Consider the following 26037-nt stretch of genomic DNA (forward strand, 5'->3'; position numbering starts at 1 on the left):
TAGGTCACATCCGGATCTCTGACCTGGGACTGGCGGTGTACGTCCCAGAGGGGCAGCCTGTCAAGGGCAGAGTGGGTACGGTGGGGTACATGGGTGAGTACGATGCACAGTGACTGTCCCAGCCCCATGAGGAGGCGGGAGAGGGAGTGCGGATTCCGACGGGCTGGGATTGGGAATCGCTCCGATCGTTACAAACAGTTACTGGTGTTCACAAACTGGAGCCAAGGGTTGAGGGGAAAAGGTCATTTGAAGTTTCAGAGGAACATTCCAGGAAACAGTGAACACGGCAGCACAGGGATCGTCACCGCAGATATATCCCCGCCTCCCCCGGCATTCCGCACAGCAAACCTGGAGTCTCAAACACAAGGGTCACATTCACCATGGTCCCATTCCAAGGTGGGGAGAGGGAGAGGGGGGTGTCGGGGGGAGAGGGAGGGGGGTGTCGGGGGAGAGGGAGGGGGGTGTCGGGGGAGAGGGAGGGGTTGTCGGGGGGAGGGGGGGGGTGTCGGGGGAGAGGGAGGGGGGTGTCGGGGGAGAGGGAGGGGGGTGTCGGGGGAGAGGGAGGGGGGTGTCGGGGGAGAGGGAGGGGGGTGTCGGGGGAGAGGGAGGGGGGTGTCGGGGGAGAGGGAGGGGGGTGTCGGGGGAGAGAGAGGGGGGTGTCGGGGGAGAGGGGGGTGTCGGGGGAGAGGGGGGTGTCGGGGGAGAGGGGGGGTGTCGGGGGAGAGGGAGGGGGGTGTCGGGGGAGAGGGGGGTGTCGGGGGGAGAGGGGGGTCTCGGGGGGTGTTGGGGGGAGGGGGGGGTGGGGAGGGGGGGGGGGGGTGTCGGGGGGGGGGAGGGGGGGGGGGGGTTGGAGGGGGGTGTCGGGGAGAGGGAGGTGTCGGGGGGGGAGGGGGGGGGGTGTTGGGGAGAGGGGGGGGTTGTCGGGGAGAGGGGGGTGTCGGGGGGGGTGGAGGGGGGTGTCGGGGGGGAGAGGGGGGGTGTCGGGGGGGAGAGGGGGGGGTGTCGGGAGGGGGGGGTGTCGGGGGGGGGAGAGGGGGGGTGTCGGGGGGGGAGGGGGGTGTCGGGGGGGGAGGGGGGTGTCGGGGGGAGGAAGGGAAGTGGATCGGTTGTTCTGATCCGGAGTGCGCTGCCTGAAAGGGTGGTGGATGTAGATTCAATAGTAAGTTTCAAAAGGGGATTGGATGAATATTTGTGGGGCTACGGGGAGAGAGCAGGAGAGTGGGACTCAACAGAAGCTCTTTCAGAGCAGGCACAGGCACAATGGGCCGAACGGCCTCCTCCTGTGGTAGAGAGAGAGAGAGAGAGAGGGAAATGGATGGCCTGATGGTGGCCGGTGGGTCATTGCTGCCGCCCCGCCACTGCCGTGTTTTTTTAACCCTTTCAGCTCCTGAAGTTGTGAAGAACGAATATTACACATTCAGCCCTGATTGGTGGGGTCTGGGCTGCCTCCTGTATGAGATGATTGAGGGACAGTCTCCATTTCAACAGCGGAAGAAGAAGATCAAACGGGAGGAGGTGGAGCAGCTGGTCCGTGAGGGGCACGAACCCTACTCGCAGAAATTCTCGGCCCAGGCTCGCTCCCTCTGCACCATGGTGAGTCTCGGACACAGCGGAAACGTAATCGAGGAACGGTGACCTTCGCTAAAGTTACAGGCGGGGGGTCGGCCGCGGGCGGGGGGTCGGGGGTCGGCCCCGGGCCGGGGTCGGGAGCGGGCGGGGGGTCGGGGGTCGGCCCCGGGCCGGGGGTCGGGAGCGGGCGGGGAGTCGGGGGTTCGCGTTGTATATGATAACTATTATTGACAATAATTAAACACGCATTTAACAAGTGGATTCTCCAGGTTAAGAACTAGTCAGTGCTGTGGTTAACAGTGAAATGGTCGGCTGGTCAGGCCCCATCAGATTCTGAGCTCTCTCTTCCCACTCCGACTGTTTATCGTTTTTCCCAATCCTGTTATGTTTTAGTATTACCTCTTGTTCCTTTCATGTCCCCTGTCAATGATTTCCACATCCTGATTGATCTGTCAATCAAATCCTTAGGATGAGGTCAGTTACAGAACCATCAAAGACATTCTAACCCTCCAGTGCACGTGTTGCTGTTCCTCACACTGGGCCGTATTCCTTTCGACAGGGGTCTCCTTCCAGGGGGGCCTTTACAGACAGCTGTTTATGTCTCAATACAACCAGCTTCAACATTACAGACAACGAACCACCATTCCCACCTCTCTCATGTCCCTGTGAAGTTCAAAGACGAAGAGTTTACAGGCTGGTGTTTGCTGCCCCCGGCGTGTCGCCATTGCTCACTGCGGTGACCGGGACGAGGAGGAGCGCTGGCTTTCTGTTGATCGTGTTTCCCGGGAGCCAGTGGAACGTTGATTGTGTCCGTGGGGTGTTGTCTTGAAATGTTTGTGTGAAGCCCTTAACTCATGGCGCTCGCTGTTTCCACAGTTACTGAAAAAGAATCCGGAGGAACGAGTGGGCTGCTGTGGAGGGGCGCCTGTGAGGTGAAGGAACACCCCCTCTTTCGAAACATTAACTTCAAACGGCTGGAAGCGGGGATGATGGAGCCATCGTTCATACCTGATGTGAGTGTAGAGGCCGCTGGACACACTCTGAAGGGAAACTGGGCACGGGGCAGTGAGTGAGGCCCCAGGCCAAGGAGGTAGGTGGGAGGGGGGGAGTGGGGGGATGGGTGGAGGGGGAATGGGGGTAGGGAGGGGACGGTGGAGTGGAGTGGAGTGGGGGGAGGGGAGGGGGGAGTGGAGTGGAGTGGAGGGGAGGGGAGGGTTGAGTGGGGGGAGGGGAGGGTGGAGTGGGGGGAGGGGAGGGTGGAGTGGGGGGGAGGGGAGGGTGGAGTGGAGTGGGGGGAGGGGAGGGTGGAGTGGAGTGGGGGGAGGGGAGGGTGGAGTGGAGTGGGGGGAGGGTGGAGTGGAGTGGAGTGGGGGGAGGGTGGAGTGGAGTGGAGTGGGGGGAGGGTGGAGTGGAGTGGAGTGGGGGGAGGGTGGAGTGGAGTGGAGTGGGGGGAGGGTGGAGTGGAGTGGAGTGGGGGGAGGGTGGAGTGGAGTGGAGTGGGGGGAGGGTGGAGTGGAGTGGAGTGGGGGGAGGGGAGGGTGGAGTGGGGGGAGGGGAGAGTGGAGTGGAGTGGAGTGGGGGGAGGGGAGGGTGGAGTGGAGTGGGGGGAGGGGAGGGTGGAGTGGAGTGGGGGGAGGGGAGGGTGGAGTGGGGGGAGGGGAGGGTGGAGTGGAGTGGGGGGAGGGTGGAGTGGAGTGGGGGGAGGGTGGAGTGGAGTGGGGGGAGGGTGGAGTGGAGTGGGGGGAGGGTGGAGTGGAGTGGGGGGAGGGTGGAGTGGAGTGGGGGGAGGGTGGAGTGGAGTGGGGGGAGGGTGGAGTGGAGTGGGGGAGGGTGGAGTGGAGTGGGGGGAGGGTGGAGTGGAGTGGGGGGAGGGTGGAGTGGAGTGGGGGGGAGGGTGGAGTGGAGTGGGGGGAGGGTGGAGTGGGAGTGGGGGGAGGGTGGAGTGGAGTGGGGGGAGGGGTGGAGTGGAGTGGGGGGAGGGTGGAGTGGAGTGGGGGGAGGGTGGAGTGGAGTGGGGGGAGGGTGGAGTGGAGTGGGGGGAGGGTGGAGTGGAGTGGGGGGAGGGTGGGGTGGTGGAGTGGGGGGGAGGGTGGGGTGGAGTGGGGGGAGGGTGGGGTGAGTGGGGGGAGGGTGGGGTGGAGTGGGGGGAGGGTGGGGTGGAGTGGGGGGAGGGTGGGGTGGAGTGGGGGGAGGGTGGGGTGGAGTGGGGGGAGGGTAGGGTGGAGTGGGGGGAGGGTAGGGTGGAGTGGGGGGTGGGGGAGGGTGGAGTGGGGGGAGGGGAGGGTGGAGTGGGGGGAGGGGAGGGTGGAGTGGGGGGAGGGGAGGGTGGAGTGGGGGGGAGGGGAGGGTGGAGTGGGGGGAGGGGAGGGTGGAGTGGGGGGAGGGGAGGGGTGGAGTGGGGGGGAGGGGAGGGTGGAGTGGGGGGAGGGGAGGGTGGAGTGGGGGGAGGGGAGGGTGGAGTGGGGGGTGGGGAGGGTGGAGTGGGGGGAGGGGAGGGTGGAGTGGGGGGGGGGGAGGGTGGAGTGGGGGGGAGGGGAGGGTGGAGTGGGGGGAGGGGAGGGTGGAGTGGAGTGGGGGAGGGTGGAGTGGGGGAGGGTGGAGTGGGGGGTGGGGGGGTGGGGGGTGGGGAGGGTGGAGTGGAGTGGGGGAGGGGAGGGGGGGTGGGGGGGAGGGAGGGGGTGGGGAGTGGGGGGAGGGGTGGGTGGAGTGGAGTGGGGGGGAGAGTGGAGTGGAGTGGGGGGAGGGAGGGGAGGGGAGGGGGGAGGGGAGGGGAGGGGGGAGTGGAGTGGGGGGAGGGGAGTGGGGGAGGGGGGAGGACTTTGGATGAGGAGCTTTATCATGGTCACTGAGGAATGAGGAGAGAGATCAGGAAAAATGTCTTTACACAAAAGGCCCTTGGAACAGGCAGCGGCTGAGGCAAAGACTTTTGATTGATTAAGGTAAAATTATTTCAAACAGAGGAAGATGAGGAATGAGAATTGGGCAGTGGGATTAGTTTGGGATTGATCAGAATAAAACCAGACGGACCACTAGGCACCGGAAACGACAACGGCAAAACACCAAGCCCAGTCGACCCTGCAAGGTTCTCCTCACTAACATCTGGGGACTTGTGCCAAAATTGGGAGAGCTGTCCCACAGACTAGTCAAGCAACAGCCTGACACAGCCATACTCACAGAATCATATCTTTCAGCCAACGTCCCAGACTCTTCCATCACCATCCCTGGGTATGTCCTGTCCCACCGGCAGGACAGACCCACCAGAGGTGGCGATACAGTGATATACAGTCAGGAGGGAGTGGCCCTGGGAGTTCTCAACATTGACTCTGGACCCCATGAAATCTCATGGCATCAGGTCAAACATGGGCAAGGAAACCTCCTGCTGATTACCACCTACCGCCCTCCCTCAGCTGATGAATCAGTCCTCCTCCATGTTGAGCACCACTTGGAGGAAGCACTGAGGGTAGCAAGGGCACAGAATGTACTCTGGGTGGGGGGACTTCAATGTCCATCACCAAGAGTGGCTCGGTAGCACCACAACTGACCGAGCTGGCCGAGTCCTGAAGGACATAGCTGGGCCTGCGGCAGGTGGTGAGCGAACCAACACGAGGGAAAAACTTACTTGACCTCGTCCTCACCAATCTACCTGTCGCAAATGCATCTGTCCATGACAGTATTGGTAGGAGTGACAACCGCACAGTCCTCGTGGAGACGAAGTCCCGTCTTCGCACTGAGGACACCATCCAACGTGTTGTGTGGCACTACCACCGTGCTAAATGGGATAGATTCAGAACAGATCGAGCAGCTCAAAACTGGGCATCCATGAGGTGCTGTGGGCCATCAGCAGCAGCAGAATTGTATTCCAGCACAATCTGTAACCTCATGGCCCGACATATTCCTCATTCTACCATTACCAACAAGCCAGGGGATCAACCCTGGTTCAATGAGGAGTGTAGAAGAGCACGCCAGGAGCAGCACCAGGCGTACCTAAAAATGAGGTACCAACCTGGTGAAGCGACAACTCAGGAATACATGCATGGGTACGGTAGCATAGTGGTTATGTTACTGGGCTAGTAATCCAGAGGCCTGGACTAAAATCCAGAGTCATGAGTTCAAATCCCGCCACGGCAGCTGGGGAATTTAAATTCAATTAATTAAATTCAATTAATTAAATAAAAATCTGGAATTAAAATACTAGTATCAGAAATGGTGGCCATGAAACTACCGGATTGTCGTAAAAACCCATCTGGTTCACTAATGTCCTTTAGGGAAGGAAACCTGCCGTCCTTACCCGGTCTGGCCGAAATGTGACTCCAGACCCACAGCAATGTGGTTGATTCTTAATCGCCCTCTGAAATGGCCGAGCAAGCCACTCAGTTGTAAAATCTCGCTACGAAAAGTCAAAATAAGAATAAAACCGGACGGACCACTAGGCACCGGACCCGACAACGGCAAAACACCAAGCCCAGTCGACCCTGCAAGGTCCTCCTTACTAACATCTGGGGACTTGTGCCAAAATTGGGAGAGCTGTCCCACAGACTAGTCAAGCAACAGCCTGACATAGCCACACTCACAGAATCATATCTTTCAGCCAACGTCCCAGACTCTTCCATCACCATCCCTGAGTATGTCCTGTCCCACCGACGGGACAGACCCACCAGAGGTGGCAGTACAGTGATATACAGTCAGCAGGGAGTGGCCCTGGGAGTCCTCAACATTGACTCTGGACTGCATGAAATCTCATGGCATCAGGTCAAACATGGGCAAGGAAACTTCCTGCTGATTACCACCTACCGTCCTCCCTCAGCTGATGAATCAGTCCTCCTCCATGTTGAACATCACTTGGAGGAAGCACTGAGGGGAGCAAGGGCACAGAATGTTCTCTGGGTGGGGGACTTCAATGTCCATCACCAAGAGTGGCTCGGTAGCACCACTACTGACCGAGCTGGCCGAGTCCTGAAGGATATAGCTGGGCCTGCGGCAGGTGGTGAGCGAACCAACACGAGGGAAAAACTTACTTGACCGCGTCCTCACCAATCTACCTGTCGCAAATGCATCTGTCCATGACAGTATTGGTAGGAGTGACCACCGCACAGTCCTCATGGAGATGAAGTGCCGTCATCGCACTGAGGACACCATCCAACGTGTTGTGTGGCACTACCACCGTGCTAAATGGGATAGATTCAGAACAGATCGAGCAGCTCAAAACTGGGCATCCATGAGGCGCTGTGGGCCATTAGCAGCAGCAGAATTGTATTCCAGCACAATCTGTAACCTCATGGCCTGGCATATTCCTCATTCTACCATTATCAACAAGCCAGGGGATCAACCCTGGTTCAATGAGGAGTGTAGAAGAGCACGCCAGGAGCAGCACCAGGCGTACCGAAAAATGAGGTACCAACCTGGTGAAGCTACAACTCAGGAATACATGCATGCTAAACAGCGGAAGCAACATGCTATAGAATGAGCTAAGCGATTCCACAACCAACGGATCAGATCAAAGCTCTGCAGTCCTGCCACATCCAGTCGTGAATGGTGGTGGACAATTACACAACTAACAGGAGGAGGAGGCTCTGCAAACATCCCCATCCTCAATGATGGCGGAGTCCAGCACGTGAGTGCAAAAGACAAGGCAGAAGCGTTTGCAACCATCTTCAGCCAGAAGTGCCGAGTGGATGATCCATCTCGGCCGCCTCCCGATATCCCCACCATCACGGAAGCCAGTCTTCAGCCAATTCGATTCACTCCACATGATATCAAGAAACGGCTGAGTGCACTGGATACAGCAAAGGCTATGGGCCCCGACAACATCCCAGCTGTAGTGCTGAAGACTTGTGCTACAGAACTAGCTGCGCCTCTAGCCAAGCTGTTCCAGTACAGCTACAACACTGGCATCTACCCGACAATGTGGAAAATTGCCCAGATATGTCCTGTCCACAAAAAGCAGGACAAATCCAATCTGGCCAATTACCGCCCCATCAGCCTACTCTCAATCATCAGCAAAGTGATGGAAGGTGTCGTCAACAGTGCTATCAAGCGGCACTTACTCACCAATAACCTGCTCACTGATGCTCAGTTTGGGTACCGCCAGGACCACTCGGCTCCAGACCTCATTACAGCCTTGGTCCAAACATGGACAAAAAAGCTGAATTCCAGAGGTGAGGTGAGATTGACTGCCCTTGACATCAAGGCAGCATTTGACCGAGTGTGGCACCAAGGAGCCTGAGTAAAATTGAAGTCAATGGGAATCAGGGGGAAAACTCTCCAGTGGCTGGAGTCATACCGAGCACAAAGGAAGATGGTAGTGGTTGTCAGAGGCCAATCATCTCAGCCCCAGGACATTGCTGCAGGAGTTCCTCAGGGCAGTGTCCTTGGCCCAACCATCTTCAGCTGCTTCATCAATGATCTTCCCTCCATCATAAGGTCAGAAATGGGGATGTGTCAGAAATGCTGCAGTGTGTACCATCCACAGGATGCACTGCAGCAACTCGCCAAGGCTTCTTCGACAGCACCTCCCAAACCCGCGACCTCTACCACCTGGAAGGACAAGAGCAGCAGGCACATGGGAACAACACCACCTGCACGTTCCCCTCCAAGTCACACACCATCCCGACTTGGAAATATATCGCCGTTCCTTTATCGTCGCTGGGTCAAAATCCTGGAACTCCCTACCTAACTCACTACCCCACCACACGGACTGCAGCGGTTCAAGAAGGCGGCTCACCACCACCTTCTCAAGGGCAATTAGGGATGGGCAATAAATGCCCACATCCCATGAACGAATAAAAAAAAAGATACAGGGCTATGGGGAGAGAGTGGGGCAGTGGGATTAGTTTGGGATTGATACAGGGCTATGGGGAGAGAGTGGGGCAGTGGGATTAGTTTGGGGATTGATACAGGACTATGGGGAGAGAGTGGGGCAGTGGGATTAGTTTGGGGATTGATACAGGGTTATGGGGAGAGAGTGGGGCAGTGGGATTAGTTTGGGGATTGACACAGGACTATGGGGAGAGAGTGGGGGCAGTGAGATTAGACTGGGATTGATACAGGGCTATGGGGAGAGAGTGGGTCAGCGGGATTAGTTTGGGATTGATACAGGGCTATGGGGAGAGAGTGGGGCAGTGGGATTAGTTTGGGATTGATACAGGGCTATGGGGAGAGAGCGGGGCAGTGGGATTAGTTTGGGGATTGACACAGGGCTATGGGGAGAGAGTGGGGCAGTGGGATTAGTTTGGGATTGATACAGGGCTATGGGGAGAGAGTGGGGCAGTGGGATTAGTTTGGGGATTGACACAGGACTATGGGGAGAGAGTGGGGGCAGTGAGATTAGTTTGGGGATTGATACAGGACTATGGAGAGAGAGTGGGGCAGTGGGATTAGTTTGGGATTGATACAGGGCTATGGGGAGAGAGTGGGGCAGTGGGATTAGTTTGGGATTGATACAGGGCTATGGGGAGAGAGTGGGGCAGTGGGATTAGTGTGGGATTGATACAGGGCTATGGGGAGAGAGTGGGGCAGTGGGATTAGTTTGGGATTGATACAGGGCTATGGGGAGAGAGTGGGGCAGTGGGATTAGTTTGGGATTGATACAGGGCTATGGGGAGAGAGTGGGGCAGTGGGATTAGACTGGGATTGATACAGGGCTATGGGGAGAGAGTGGAGCTGTGGGATTAGTTTGGGATTGATACAGGGCTATGGGGAGAGAGTGGGGCAGTGGGATTAGACTGGGATTGATACAGGGCTATGGGGAGAGAGTGGGGCAGTGGGATTAGTTTGGGATTGATACAGGGCTATGGGGAGAGAGTGGGGCAGTGGGATTAGTTTGGGATTGATACAGGGCAATGGGGAGAGAGTGGGGCAGTGGGATTAGTTTGGGATTGATACAGGGCTATGGGGAGAGAGCGGGGCAGTGGGATTAGTTTGGGATTGATACAGGGCTATGGGGAGAGAGTGGAGCTGTGGGATTAGTTTGGGATTGATACAGGGCAATGGGGAGAGAGTGGGGCAGTGGGATTAGTTTGGGATTGATACAGGGCTATGGGGAGAGAGCGGGGCAGTGGGATTAGTTTGGGATTGATACAGGGCTATGGGGAGAGAGTGGAGCTGTGGGATTAGTGTGGGATTGATACAGGGCTATGGGGAGAGACTGGGGCAGTGGGATTAGACTGGGATTGATACAGGGCTATGGGGAGAGAGTGGGGCAGTGGGATTAGTTTGGGATTGATACAGGGCTATGGGGAGAGAGTGGGGCAGTGGGATTAGTTTGGGATTGATACAGGGCTATGGGGAGAGAGTGGGGCAGTGGGATTAGATTGGGATTGATACAGGGCAATGGGGAGAGAGTGGGGCAGTGGGATTAGTTTGGGATTGATACAGGGCTATGGGGAGAGAGTGGAGCTGTGGGATTAGTTTGGGATTGATACAGGGCTATGGGGAGAGAGTGGGGCAGTGGGATTAGACTGGGATTGATACAGGGCTATGGGGAGAGAGTGGGATTAGTGTGGGATTGATACAGGGCTATGGGGAGAGAGCGGGGCAGTGGGATTAGTTTGGGATTGATACAGGGCTATGGGGGGAGAGTGGGTCAGTGGGATTAGTTTGGGATTGATACAGGGCTATGGGGAGAGAGTGGGGCAGTGGGATTAGTTTGGGATTGATGCAGGGCTATGGGGAGAGAGTGGGGCAGTGGGATTAGTTTGGGATTGATACAGGGCTATGGGGAGAGAGTGGGGCAGTGGGATTAGTTTGGGATTGATACAGGACTATGGGGAGAGAGTGGGGCAGTGGGATTAGTTTGGGATTGATACAGGGCTATGGGGAGAGAGTGGGGCAGTGGGATTAGTTTGGGATTGATACAGGGCTATGGGGAGAGAGTGGGGCAGTGGGATTAGTTTGGGATTGATACAGGGCAATGGGGAGAGAGTGTGGCAGTGGGATTAGTTTGGGATTGATACAGGGCTATGGGGAGGGAGTGGGGCAGTGGGATTAGTTTGGGATTGATACAGGGCTATGGGGAGAGAGTGGGGCAGTGGGATTAGTGTGGGATTGATACAGGGCTATGGGGAGAGAGTGGGTCAGCGGGATTAGTTTGGGATTGATACAGGGTTATGGGGAGAGAGTGGAGCAGTGGGATTAGTTTGGGATTGATACAGGGCTATGGGGAGAGTGTGGGGCAGTGGGATTAGTTTGGGATTGATACAGGGCTATGGGGAGGGAGTGAGGCAGTGGGATTAGTTTGGGATTGATACAGGGCTATGGGGAGAGAGTGGGGCAGTGGGATTAGTGTGGGATTGATACAGGGCTATGGGGAGAGAGTGGGGCAGTGGGATTAGTTTGGGATTGATACAGGGCTATGGGGAGAGAGTGGGGCAGTGGGATTAGTTTGGGATTGATACAGGGCTATGGGGAGAGAGTGGAGCAGTGGGATTAGTTTGGGATTGATACAGGGCTATGGGGAGAGAGTGGGGCAGTGGGATTAGACTGGGATTGATACAGGGCTATGGGGAGAGAGTGGGGCAGTGGGATTAGTTTGGGATTGATACAGGGCTATGGGGAGAGAGTGGGGCAGTGGGATTAGTTTGGGATTGAAACAGGGCTATGGGGAGAGTGGAGCAGTGGGATTAGTTTGGTATTGATACAGGGCTATGGGGAGAGTGTGGGGCAGTGGGATTAGTGTGGGATTGATACAGGGCTATGGGGAGAGAGTGGGGCAGTGGGATTAGTTTGGGATTGATACAGGGCTATGGGGAGAGAGTGGGGCAGTGGGAGTAGTTTGGGATTGATACAGGGCTATGGGGAGAGAGTGGGGCAGTGGGATTACACTGGGATTGATACAGGGCTATGGGGAGAGAGTGGAGCTGTGGGATTAGTTTGGGATTGATACAGGGCTATGGGGAGAGGGTGGGGCAGTGGGATTAGACTGGGATTGATACAGGGCTATGGGGAGAGAGTGGGGCAGTGGGATTAGTTTGGGATTGATACAGGGCTATGGGGAGAGAGTGGGGCAGTGGGATTAGTTTGGGATTGATACAGGGCAATGGGGAGAGAGTGGGGCAGTGGGATTAGTTTGGGATTGATACAGGGCTATGGGGAGAGAGCGGGGCAGTGGGATTAGTTTGGGATTGATACAGGGCTATGGGGAGAGAGTGGAGCTGTGGGATTAGTTTGGGATTGATACAGGGCTATGGGGAGAGAGTGGGGCAGTGGGATTAGACTGGGATTGATACAGGGCTATGGGGAGAGAGTGGGGCAGTGGGATTAGTTTGGGATTGATACAGGGCTATGGGGAGAGAGTGGGGCAGTGGGATTAGTTTGGGATTGATACAGGGCTATGGGGAGAGAGTGGGGCAGTGGGATTAGACTGGGATTGATACAGGGCTATGGGGAGAGAGTGGGGCAGTGGGATTAGACTGGGATTGATACAGGGCTATGGGGAGAGAGTGGGATTAGTGTGGGATTGATACAGGGCTATGGGGAGAGAGTGGGGCAGTGGGATTAGTTTGGGATTGATACAGGGCTATGGGGAGAGAGTGGGTCAGTGGGATTAGTTTGGGATTGATACAGGACTATGGGGAGAGAGTGGGGCAGTGGGATTAGTTTGGGATTGATACAGGGCTATGGGGAGAGAGTGGGGCAGTGGGATTAGTTTGGGATTGATACAGGGCTATGGGGAGAGAGTGGGGCAGTGGGATTAGTTTGGGATTGATACAGGACTATGGGGAGAGAGTGGGGCAGTGGGATTAGTTTGGGATTGATACAGGGCTATGGGGAGAGAGTGGGGCAGTGGGATTAGTTTGGGATTGATACAGGGCTATGGGGAGAGAGTGGGGCAGTGGGATTAGTTTGGGATTGATACAGGGCAATGGGGAGAGAGTGGGGCGGTGGGATTAGTTTGGGATTGATGCGGGGCTATGGGGAGAGAGTGGGGCAGTGGGATTAGTTTGGGATTGATACAGGGCTATGGGGAGAGTGTGGGGCAGTGGGATTAGTTTGGGATTGATACAGGGCTATGGGGAGAGTGTGGGGCAGTGGGATTAGTGTGGGATTGATACAGGGCTATGGGGAGAGAGTGGGTCAGCGGGATTAGTTTGGGATTGATACAGGGTTATGGGGAGAGAGTGGAGCAGTGGGATTAGTTTGGGATTGATACAGGGCTATGGGGAGAGTGTGGGGCAGTGGGATTAGTTTGGGATTGATACAGGGCTATGGGGAGGGAGTGAGGCAGTGGGATTAGTTTGGGATTGATACAGGGCTATGGGGAGAGAGTGGGGCAGTGGGATTAGTTTGGGATTGATACAGGGCTATGGGGAGAGAGTGGGGCAGTGGGATTAGTTTGGGATAGAAACATAGAAATATTTCGGGCACAGAAGGAGGCCATTTGGCCCGTCATGGATTGATCGCACAATTGAATGGCCTCTTCATGTTCTGGAAACTTCTTTGGGTCTCGGAATGAGTCTTAATTTCCTCCGGCTGAACTCTGGGATGACCAAAGCCTCAGCCACAAACTCCTTCCCTATTCCTACTTCCATTCCCCTCTCCCACTCTCTCGGGCTGAACCACATGTTCTCAACCTCTGTCACCAGTTCATCCCACAGTGCTCTTTACCGTAGACCCAAAGAAACTTTGAGCAAATGAAGACGCCATTCAGCCCACTGTCTGTGCCATCTCTTTGCTGGAGCAATCCCAAATTAGTCCCATGCCGTGCATTCCCCAGTAGATGAGATGCCCAACAAGAGGGGAATCACTATTCGATCCAGTAATGGGAAATGAACCATAGCTGATAAGAGAGGTAAGCGTAGGGGAACATCGAGGCAATAGCGATCATAACATAATAAGGTTTAAAATAATGATTGAGAAAGACACAAGACAAAGACCAAAGTAATAGATTGGGAAAAAAATCTTATTTTGAGGGGATGAGAATGGAACTTGGGAAGGTAAACTGGGAAAAAAACATTGACAAAGAGATAGAAGAGCAGTGGGAAATATTGAAAACGGTGATAGAGTTCAGGAGAAATATATTCCTCTAAAAAACAAGGACAAACTGTCCAATAATGAAACACCATGGATGAATAAAGAGATAAGGGTAAAATTGAAACTGAAGAGAAAGGATTACTCGAAGTACATGGACAATAAAGGAGAGGGTGACAAAAGGGAAAATGAAAAGATCAAGAAAAAAGTCAAAAATACAATGAGGAAAGCAAAGAGGAATTACAAACTTAAATTATCAAGGAATATAAAAAGAAATAGAAACTATTTTACAGATACATAAACAGCAAAAAAATAATCAGGGGGATGAGGATTGGGCCACTAAGAGATACACACGATAAACTCACAGTAATGACAGCGAAATGGCAGAAATATTGAATCGTTACTTTGCCTCGGAATTTACCAGGGAGACGATCGAGGTGGGCAGGAGATTAGAGGAAGAGATTGAAAATAATATAAAGACATTTAAGATCGAAAGGGGGGAGATAATTGATAATTAATCAAATTTAGAGAGGATGGATGGATTGCATCCACAGATATTAAAAGAAGTTCAGGAAGATATAGCAGAGGCATATTACATATATGGGTCTATACTCATTGGAGTTTAGAAGAATGAGAGGAGATCTTATTGAAACATACAAGATTCTGAGGGGACTCGATAGGGTAGATGCTGAGAGGATGTTACCCCTCATGGGGGAATCTAAAACTAGGGGGCATAGTCTTAGAATAAGGGGTTGCCTGTTTAAGATGGAAATGAGGAGGAATTTCTTCTCTGAGGGTCGTGAATCTTTGGAATTCTTTACCCCAAAAAGCTGTGGAGGCCGAGTCATTGAATATATTCAAGGCTGAGTTAGACAAACTTTTGATCAGCAAGGGAGTCAAAGGATATGGGGAAAAGGCGGGAAAGTGGAGTTGAGGTAAAAATCAGATCAGCCATGATCTCATTAAATGGCGGAGCAGGCTCGAGGGGCCGAATGGCCTACTCCTGCTCCTATCTCTTATGGTCTATATATAAAAATTCATTGGAAAAGGGAATAGTGTCAGAGGACTGACGGACAGTTAATGTGGGAGCTAGATCCAGTGCAAGGAACTATAGACCAGTTAGCTTAACGTCGGTGGTAGGAAAGATAATGGAATCTTTACTCAAAGATGTAATAGAAAAACATCTAGAAACCGAAAATATAATAAAGGATAGTCAGCACGGATTTGAGAAGGGAAGGGCATACTTGGCAACAACAATAACCTGCATTTATATAGCACCTTTAACATAGTAAAACGTCCCAAGCGCATCACAGGAGTGTAAATCAGACAAAATTTGACACCGAGCCACATAAGGAGATATCAGGACAGGCGACCAAAAGGTTGGTCAAAGGAGGTAGGTTTTAAGGAGCATCTTAAAGGCGGAGAGAGGGGGAGAGGTTTAGGGAGGGAATTCCAGAGCTTTGGGCCGAGGCAGCTGAAGGCACGGCCACCAATGGTGGAATGATTAAAATCAGGGATGCACAAGAGGCAAGAATTGGAGGAGTGCAGAGATCTCAGAGAGTTGTAGGGCTGGAGGAGGTTACAGAGATAGGGAGGGGGTGAGGCCATGGAGGGATTTGAAAACAAGGATGAGAATTTTAAAACCGAGTCGTTGCTGGACCATGAGCCAATGTAGGTCAGCAAGCACAGGGGTGATGGGAGAACTCCGCGGGAAAAGTGATCCATCCGTGGCTAACTAGAGAAGTTAAGGATAGTGTTAGATTAAAAGAAGAGGCCTATAACGTTGCCAAGAAGAGTAGTTTATTTGGATTATCAAAAGGCATTCGATAAGGTGCCACATAAAAGGTTGTTACACAAGATAAGGGCTCGTGGGGTTGGGGGTAATATATTAGCATGGAGAGAGGATTGGTTAACGGACAGAAAACAGAGAGTAGGGATAAATGGGTCATTCTCAGGTTGGCAGGTTGTAACTAGTCGGGTGTTGCAAGGATCAGTGCTTGGGCCTCAGCTATTTACAATCTATATTAATGACTTAGATGAAGGGACCGAGTGTAATGTATCCAAGTTTGCTGACATACAAAACGAGGTGGGAAATAAGCTGTGAGGAGGACACAAAGAGTCTGCAAAGGGACTGGTTAAGGGAGTGGGCGAGAAGGTGGCAGATGGAGTGTAATGTGGGGAAATGTGAGGTTATTCACTTTGGGGTAGGAAGAATAGAAAAACAAAATATTTTTAAATGGTTTGAAACTATTAAATGTTGGTGTTCAGAGGGATTTGGGTGTCCTGGTACAAGAAACACAGGAAGTTAACCTGCAGGTACAGCAAGCAATTAGGAAGGCAAATGGTATGTTGGTCTTTATTGCAGGGGGTTGGAGTACAAGAGTGAGGAAGTCTTACTACAATTGTACAGGGCTTTGGTGAGACCTCACCTGGAGTACTGTGTACAGTTTTGGTCTCCTTACCCAGGGAAGGATATACTTGCCTTAGAGGCGGTGCAACAAAGGTTCACTAGATTAATTCCTGGGATGAGAGGGTTGTCCTATGAGGAGAGATTGTGTAGAATGGGCCTATACTCTCTGGAGTTTAGAAGAATGAGAGGTTATCTCATTGAAACATGTAAGATTATGAGGGGGTTTGACAGGGTAAATGCTGAGAGATTATTTCCCCTGGCTGGAGAGTTTAGAACTAGGGACACAGTCTCAGGATAAGGGGTCTGCCAATTAAGACTGAGATGAGGAGAAATTTCTTCACTCGGAGTTGTGAATCTTTGGAATTCTCTACCCCAGAGGGCTGTGGAGGCTCAGTGTACTCAAGATTGAGATTGATTGATTTTTGGAATCTAACGAAATCGGGTGGGAAAGTGGAGTTGAGGTCGAAGGTCAGCCATAATCTGATTAAATGATGGAGCAGGTTCGAGGGGCCGAATGGCCTAATCCTGCTCCTATTTCTTATGTTTATGTTCTTAATGACACTTGGTGCGAGAGAGTTTTGGACGAGCTGAAGTTTACGGAGGGTGGAAGACGGGAGGCCGGCCAGGAGACCATTGGAATGGTCCAGTCTGGAGGTAACAAAGGCATGGATGAGGGTTTCTGCAGCAGATGAGCTGAGGCGGGGCGGAGACGGGCGATGTTACGGAGGTGGAAGTAGGCGATCTTGGTGATGGAGAGGATTATGTGGTCGGAAGCTCATCTCAGGGTCAAATAGGACACCGAGGTAGTGGAACGGTCTGATTCAGCCTCAAGAAGTAACAAAGAGTAGACAAGGGCACTGTAGTAGATGTAATATATTTGGATTTTCAAAAGGCCTTCGATAAGGTACCACATAGTAGACTCATGACTGAGATCAGAGCATGTGGAGTCAGGGGACAAGTAGCAGAATAGATAGCAAGCTGGCTACAAAACAGAAAATGGAGAGTAGGGGTTAAGGGTAGCTATTCAGACTGGCAAAAGATGGGAAATGGTGTTCCACAGGGATTGGTGCTGGGACTACTGTTGTTCACAATTTACATCAACGATTTGGACTCCGGAATCGGAAGAACAATTTCAATATTTGCAGATGACACCAAATTGGGGGGTATAGTTAATACTGAGGAGGACTGCGACAAAATACAGGAAGACATTAATAAACTTGCAGAATGGGTGTGTAATTGGCAAATGGATTTCAATTTCGATAAATGTAAGGTGGTACATTTTGGTAGGAAGAATGAGGAGGCCACATAATCCTTGGATAATAAGAGTCTAATCGGGATAGAGGAGCAGAGGGATCTGGGGGATACAGTTACACAAATCACTAAAAGTAGCGACGTAGGTTAATAAGGCCATAAAAAAAAAAGCAAACAAACCACTGGGGTTCATTTCTAGAGGGATAGATTGAAAAGCAGGGAAGTTATGCTAAACTTGTATAGAACCTTGGTTAGACCACACTTGGAGCACTGTGCACAGTTCTGGTCTCCATATTATAAAAAGGATATTGAGGCATTGGAGAAGGTGAAAAAAAGATTCACAAGCATGATGCCAGAACTGAGAGAATATATTTATCAGGAAAGATTGAACAGGCTGGGGCTCTTTTCTGTAGAAAAGTAAAGACTGAGGGGTGACCTGATCGAGGTCTTTAAGATTTTGATAGAGTTTGCGAAAGAGAAAATGTTTCCACTTGTGGGGAGACCAGAACTAGAGGCCATAAATATAAGACAGTCACTAACAAATCCAATAGGGAATTCAGGAGAAACTTCTTCACCCAGGGAGTGGTTAGAATGTGGAATTCGCAACTACAAGGAGTAGTTGAGGTGAATAGCACAGATACATTTAAGGGGAAGCTGGATAAACACATGAGGGAGAAAGGGATAGAAGGATATGCTGATAGGGTGAGATGACGTAGGGAAGGAGGAGGCTCGTGTGGAGCATAAACACCAGCATGGACCTGTTGGGTCGAATGGCCTGTTTCTGTGCTTCAGTTTCGATGTAACTCTGAGCTGGTTTGGTTTCCAGTGTGGAGAACTGGTATCAGAGATTGGGGCCATCACTGCATGCTGGAGTGACCAGGCACGATTCCATTCCAAGAGTCAGCCTTAGCTCATTTAATAGAACTTAGGGTTGTGAACCTTTGGAATTCTCTGCCCCAGAGGGCTGTGGATGCTGAGTTGTTGAATATATTCACGACTGAGATAGACAGATTTCTGGACTCCAGAGGAATGGGGATCGGGCAGGAAAGTGGAGTTGAGGTCGAAGATCAGCCTTGATCTGATTAAATGGCGGAACAGGGGCGAGGGACCAAATGGCCGACTCCTGCTCCTATTTCTTATGTTTATATTCTTAACGAGACTGCCCTTGTACTACTCTGGGCTGGTATTACTCTACCCTTCTACTACTCTGGGCTGGTATTACTCTACCCTTGTACTACTCTGGGCTGGTATTACTCTGCCCTTGTACTACTCTGGGCTGGTATTACTCTACCCTTGTACTACTCTGGGCTGGTATTACTCTACCCTTGTACTACTCTGGGCTGGTATTACTCTACCCTTGTACTACTCTGGGCTGGTATTACTCCAACCTTACACTACTCTGGGCTGGTATTACTCTACCCTTGTACGACTCTGGGCTGGTATTACTCGACCCGTGTACTACTCTGGACTGGAATTACTCTACCCTTGTACTACTCTGGACTGGTATTACTCTACCCTTGTACTACTCTGGGCTGGTATTACTCTACCCTTGTACTACTCTGGGCTGGTATTACTCCAACCTTACACGACTCTGGGCTGGTATTACTCTACCCTTGTACGACTCTGGGCTGGTATTACTCGACCCGTGTACTACTCTGGACTGGAATTACTCTACCCTTGTACTACTCTGGACTGGTATTACTCTACCCTTGTACGACTCTGGGCTGGTATTACTCTACCCTTGTACTACTCTGGGCTGGTATTACTCCAACCTTACACTACTCTGGGCTGGTATTACTCTACCCTTGTACGACTCTGGGCTGGTATTACTCTACCCTTGTACTACTCTGGGCTGGTATTACTCTACCCTCGTACGACTCTGGGCTGGTATTACTCTACCCTTGTACGACTCTGGGCTGGTATTACTCTACCCTTGTACTACTCTGGGCTGGTATTACTCCAACCTTACACTACTCTGGGCTGGTATTACTCTACCCTTGTACGACTCTGGGCTGGTATTACTTGACCCGTGTACTACTCTGGACTGGAATTACTCTACCCTTGTACTACTCTGGACTGGTATTACTCTACCCTTGTACGACTCTGGGCTGGTATTACTCTACCCTTGTACTACTCTGGGCTGGTATTACTCTACCCTCGTACGACTCTGGGCTGGTATTACTCTACCCTTGTACGACTCTGGGCTGGTATTACTCTACCCTTGTACTACTCTGGGCTGGTATTACTCTACCCTCGTACGACTCTGGGCTGGTATTACTCTACCCTTGTACGACTCTGGGCTGGTATTACTCTACCCTTGTACTACTCTGGGCTGGTATTACTCCAACCTTACACTACTCTGGGCTGGTATTACTCTACCCTTGTACGACTCTGGGCTGGTATTACTTGACCCGTGTACTACTCTGGACTGGAATTACTCTACCCTTGTACTACTCTGGACTGGTATTACTCTACCCTTGTACGACTCTGGGCTGGTATTACTCTACCCTTGTACTACTCTGGGCTGGTATTACTCTACCCTCGTACGACTCTGGGCTGGTATTACTCTACCCTTGTACGACTCTGGGCTGGTATTACTCTACCCTTGTACGACTCTGGGCTGGTATTACTCTACCCTTGTACGACTCTGGGCTGGTATTACTCTACCCTTGTACGACTCTGGGCTGGTATTACTCTGCCCTTGTACGACTCTGGGCTGGTATTACTCTACCCTTGCACTATTCTGGGCTGGTATTACTCTACCCTTGTACTATTGTGGGCTGGTATTACTCTACCCTTGTACTACTCTGGGCTGGCATTACTCTACCCTTGTACGACTCTGGGCTGGTATTACTCTACCCTTGTACGACTCTGGGCTGGTATTACTCTACCCTTGTACGACTCTGGGCTGGTATTACTCGACCCGTGTACTACTCTGGACTGGAATTACTCTACCCTTGTACTACTCTGGACTGGTATTACTCTACCCTTGTACGACTCTGGGCTGGTATTACTCTACCCTTGTACTACTCTGGGCTGGTATTACTCCAACCTTACACTACTCTGGGCTGGTATTACTCTACCCTTGTACGACTCTGGGCTGGTATTACTCTACCCTTGTACTACTCTGGGCTGGTATTACTCTACCCTCGTACGACTCTGGGCTGGTATTACTCTACCCTTGTACGACTCTGGGCTGGTATTACTCTACCCTTGTACGACTCTGGGCTGGTATTACTCTACCCTTGTACGACTCTGGGCTGGTATTACTCTACCCTTGTACGACTCTGGGCTGGTATTACTCTACCCTTGTACGACTCTGGGCTGGTATTACTCTGCCCTTGTACGACTCTGGGCTGGTATTACTCTACCCTTGCACTATTCTGGGCTGGTATTACTCTACCCTTGTACTATTGTGGGCTGGTATTACTCTACCCTTGTACGACTCTGGGCTGGTATTACTCTACCCTTGTGCTACTCTGGGCTGGTATTACTCTACCCTTGTACGACTCTGGGCTGGTATTACTCTACCCTTGTACAACTCTGGGCTGGTATTACTCTACCCTTGTACGATTCTGGGCTGGTATTACTCTACCCTTGTGCGACTCTGGGCTGGTATTACTCTACCCTTGTACGACTCTGGGCTGGTATTACTCTACCCTTGTACAACTCTGGGCTGGTATTACTCTACCCTTGTACTACTCTGGGCTGGCATTACTCTACCCTTGTACGACTCTGGGCTGGTATTACTCTACCCTTGTACGACTCTGGGCTGGTATTACTCTACCCTTGCACTATTCTGGGCTGGTATTACTCTAACCTTACACTAATCTGGGCTGGTATTACTCTACCCTTGTACAACTCTGGGCTGGTATTACTCTACCCTTGTACTACTCTGGGCTGGCATTACTCTACCCTTGTACGACTCTGGGCTGGTATTATTCTACCTTTGTGCTACTCTGGGCTGGTATTATTCTACCCTTGTACGACTCTGGACTGGTATTACTCCACCCTTGTGCTACTCTGGGCTGGCATTACTCTACCCTTGTACTATTGAGGGCTGGTATTACTCTACCCTTGTACTACTCTGGGCTGGTATTACTCTACCCTTGTACGACTCTGGGCTGGTATTACTGTACCCTTGTACTATTGTGGGCTGGTATTACTCTACCCTTGTACTACTCTGGGCTGGTATTACTCTACCCTTGTACGACTCTGGGCTGGTATTACTCTACCCTTGTACAACTCTGGGCTGGTATTACTCTACCCTTGTGCTACTCTGGGCTGGTATTATTCTACCCTTGTACGACTCTGGGCTGGTATTACTCTACCCTTGTACGACTCTGGGCTGGTATTACTCTACCCTTGTACGACTCTGGGCTGGTATTACTCTACCCTTGTACTACTCTGGGCTGGCATTACTCTACCCTTGTACGACTCTGGGCTGGTATTACTCTACCCTTGCACTATTCTGGGCTGGTATTACTCTAACCTTACACTAATCTGGGCTGGTATTACTCTACCCTTGTACAACTCTGGGCTGGTATTACTCTACCCTTGTACTACTCTGGGCTGGCATTACTCTACCCTTGTACGACTCTGGGCTGGTATTATTCTACCTTTGTGCTACTCTGGGCTGGTATTATTCTACCCTTGTACTACTCTGGACTGGTATTACTCCACCCTTGTGCTACTCTGGGCTGGCATTACTCTACCCTTGTACTATTGTGGGCTGGTATTACTCTACCCTTGTACTACTCTGTGCTGGTATTACTCTACCCTTGTACGACTCTGGGCTGGTATTACTCTACCCTTGTACTATTGTGGGCTGGTATTACTCTACCCTTGTACTACTCTGGGCTGGTATTACTCTACCCTTGTACAACTCTGGGCTGGTATTACTCTACCCTTGTGCTACTCTGGGCTGGTATTATTCTACCCTTGTACGACTCTGGACTGGTATTATTCTACCCTTGTACGACTCTGGACTGGTATTACTCCACCCTTGTGCTACTCTGGGCTGGCATTACTCTACCCTTGTACTATTGTGGGCTGGTATTACTCTACCCTTGTACGACTCTGGGCTGGTATTACTGTACCCTTGTACTACTCTGGGCTGGTATTACTCTACCCTTGTACTACTCTGGACTGGAATTACTCTACCCTTGTACTACTCTGGACTGGTATTACTCTACCCTTGTACGACTCTGGGCTGGTATTACTCTACCCTTGTACTATTGTGGGCTGGTATTACTCTACCCTTGTACTATTGTGGGCTGGTATTACTCTACCCTTGTACGACTCTGGGCTGGTATTACTCTACCCTTGTACTATTGTGGGCTGGTATTACTCTACCCTTGTACTATTGTGGGCTGGTATTACTCTACGCTTGTACTACTCTGGGCTGGTATTACTCGACCCTTGTACTATTGTGGTCTGGTATTACTCTACCCTTGTCCGACTCTGGGCTGTTGTTACTCTACCCTTGTACGATTCTGGGCTGGTATTACTCTACCCTTGTACGACTCTGGGCTTTTATTACTCTACCATTGTACGACTCTGGGCTGGTATTACTCTACCCTTGTACGACTCTAGGCTGGTATTACTCTACCCTTGTACGACTCTGGGCTGGTATTACTCTACCCTTGTACTATTGTGGGCTGGCATTACTCTACCCTTGTACGACTCTGGGCTGGTATTACTCTACCCTTGTACTACTCTGGGCTGGTATTACTCTACCCTTGTATGACTCTGGGCTGGTATTACTCTACCCTTGTACGACTCTGGGCTGGTATTACTCTACCCTTGTACGACTCTGGGCTGGTATTACTCTACCCTTGTACGACTCTAGGCTGGTATTACTCTACCCTTGTACGACTCTGGGCTGGTATTACTCTACCCTTGTACGACTCTGGGCTGGTATTACTCTACCCTTGTACGACTCTGGGCTGGTATTACTCTACCCTTGTACGACTCTGGGCTGGTATTACTCTACCCTTGTACGACTCTGGGCTGGTATCACTCCGGCTATTATGTTTATCTGAGCATGTACTCTGGTCTATTACTCTTAAGTTTGTATAACCCTGCCATTCGATCACTCTGGGCCGTCCCCCTCCCTGGTGTTGCTCTTTGCGCCCTCCACCCCCCCCTTTCCCCGCCCCGTGTCTCTTCCTTTCCCCGCCCCGTGTCTCTTCCCCTCCCCTCCCCTCCTTTCCCTGCCCCGTGTCTCTTCCCCTCCCCTCCCCCCCTTTCCCCGCCCCTTGTCTCTCCCCGCCCCCCCCTTTCCCCGCCCTGTGTCTCTTCCCCTCCCCTCCCCCCCTTTCCCCGCCCTGTGTCTCTTCCCCTCCCCTCCCCCCCTTTCCCCGCCCCTTGTCTCTCCCCGCCCCCCCCCTTTCCCCGCCCCGTGTCTCTTCCTCTCCCCTCCCCCCCTTTCCCCGCCACGTGTCTCTTCCCCTACCCCCCTTTCCCCGCCCCGTGTCTCTTCCCTCCCCTCCCCTCCCCTCCCCCCCTTTCCCCGCCCCGTGTCTCTTCCCCTCCCCTCCCCTCCCCTCCCCTCCCCCCCTTTCCCCGCCCCGTGTCTCTTCCCCTCCCCTCCCCTCCCCCCCTTTCCCCGCCCCGTGTCTCTTCCCCTCCCCTCCCCTCCCCCCCTTTCCCCGCCACGTGTCTCTTCCCCTCCCCTCCCCCCCTTTTCCCCGCCACATGTCTCTTCCCCTCCCCTCCCCCCTTTTCCCCGCCACATGTCTCTTCCCCTCCCCCCCTTTCCCCACCCCGTGTCTCTTCCCCTCCCCTCCCCCCCCTTTCCCCTCCCCCCCCTTTCCCCTCCCCCCCTTTCCCCTCCCCCCCTTTCCCCGCCCCGTGTCTCTTTGCCCCCTTTCCCCTGCCCGGAGTTGCTCGCCCCCCACCCTGGGGTGTCCTGTGTCTCACCAACATTCACTGTTTGTTCTCCAGCCACAGGCGATCTACTGTAAGGACGTGCTGGACATTGAGCAGTTCTCCACGGTGAAAGGGGTGAATCTGGAGCCCGCCGATAATCTCTTCCACAGCAGGTTCGCCACGGGGTCTGTCTCCATCCCCTGGCAGAATGAGGTAATTAAACTCCAGCTCACCCTCAGGGCAGGACGAGGGGCCGTGTTCAGTAACCGTTCACCACGGAGCCTGGCGGACCCCCCTCACCTCGCGGGGCCCGGCGGCCAAGGCCCCCCCCCTCGGTATCACTGTATCTGCACACTCCCCCCCCCCCCCCCCCCCCTCGGTATCACTGTATCTGCACACTCCCCCCCCCCCCCCCCCCCTCGGTATCACTGTATCTGCACACTCCCCCCCCCCCCCCCCCCCCCCCTCGGTGTCACTGTATCTGCACACTCCCCCCCCCCCCCCTCGGTGTCACTGTATCTGCACACTCCCCCCCCCCCCCCCCCCCCTCGGTATCACTGTATCTGCACACTCCCCCCCCCCCCTCGGTATCACTGTATCTGCACACTCCCCCCCCCCCCCCCCCCCTCGGTATCACTGTATCTGCACACTCCCCCCCCCCCCCCCCTCGGTGTCACTGTATCTGCACACTCCCCCCCCCCCCCCCCTCGGTGTCACTGTATCTGCACACTCCCCCCCCCCCCCCCCCCCCTCGGTGTCACTGTATCTGCACACTCCCCCCCCCCTCGGTATCACTGTATCTGCACACTCCCCCCCCCCCCCCTCGGTATCACTGTATCTGCACACTCCCCCCCTCGGTATCACTGTATCTGCACACTCCCCCCCCCCCCCTCGGTGTCACTGTATCTGCACACTCCCCCCCCCCCCCCCTCGGTGTCACTGTATCTGCACACTCCCCCCCCCCCCCCCCCCCTCGGTATCACTGTATCTGCACACTCCCCCCCCCCCCCTCGGTATCACTGTATCTGCACACTCCCCCCCCCCCCCCCCCCTCGGTATCACTGTATCTGCACACTCCCCCCCCCCCCCCCCTCGGTGTCACTGTATCTGCACACTCCCCCCCCCCCCCCCCTCGGTGTCACTGTATCTGCACACTCCCCCCCCCCCCCCCCCCCCCTCGGTGTCACTGTATCTGCACACTCCCCCCCCCCCCCCCCCCTCGGTATCACTGTATCTGCACACTCCCCCCCCCCCCCTCGGTATCACTGTATCTGCACACTCCCCCCCCCCCCCCCTCGGTATCACTGTATCTGCACACTCCCCCCCCCCCCCCCCCCCTCGGTATCACTGTATCTGCACACTCCCCCCCCCCCCCCCCCCCCCTCGGTATCACTGTATCTGCACACTCCCCCCCCCCCCCCCCCTCGGTATCACTGTATCTGCACACTCCCCCCCCCCCCTCGGTATCACTGTATCTGCACACTCCCCCCCCCCCCTCGGTATCACTGTATCTGCACACTCCCCCCCCCCCCCCCCCCCACTCTGCCCTGTACCTCCCCGGACCATCAGTCCCGCACTGTCCAATCAAACACTCCCTGGGCTGGTACAGGGTTAAATGCAGAGCAAAGCTCCCTCCACACTGTCCCATCTCTGATGAGCCGCTTCCTCGGGCGGGGCCGGGCCCCCTCCCCCTCCCCCTCCCCCTCCTCCTCGGGCGGGGCCGGGCCCCCTCCCCCTCCCCCCTCCCCCTCCTCCTCGGGCGGGGCCGGGCCCCCTCCCCCTCCCCCTCCCCCTCCCCCTCGGGCGGGGCCGGGCCCCCTCCCCCTCCCCCTCCTCCTCCCCCTCCCCCTCGGGCGGGGCCGGGCCCCCTCCCCCTCCCCCTCCCCCTCCTCCTCGGGCGGGGCCGGGCCTCCTCCCCCTCCCCCTCGGGCGGGGACGGGCCTCCTCCCCCTCCTCCTCGGGCGGGGACG

General features: G+C 53.7%; 1 pseudogene; it reads left to right on the forward strand.

Moving 5' to 3' along the window:
- The first annotated feature begins 5 nt into the window (after window positions 1-5).
- On the forward strand, window positions 6-24329 carry LOC137309584 (G protein-coupled receptor kinase 6-like; annotated as a pseudogene).
- Window positions 24330-26037: the final 1708 nt, after the last annotated feature.

This window comes from Heptranchias perlo, unplaced genomic scaffold (genome assembly GCF_035084215.1).
Source record: "Heptranchias perlo isolate sHepPer1 unplaced genomic scaffold, sHepPer1.hap1 HAP1_SCAFFOLD_1705, whole genome shotgun sequence".
Lineage (NCBI taxonomy): Eukaryota > Metazoa > Chordata > Chondrichthyes > Hexanchiformes > Hexanchidae > Heptranchias > Heptranchias perlo.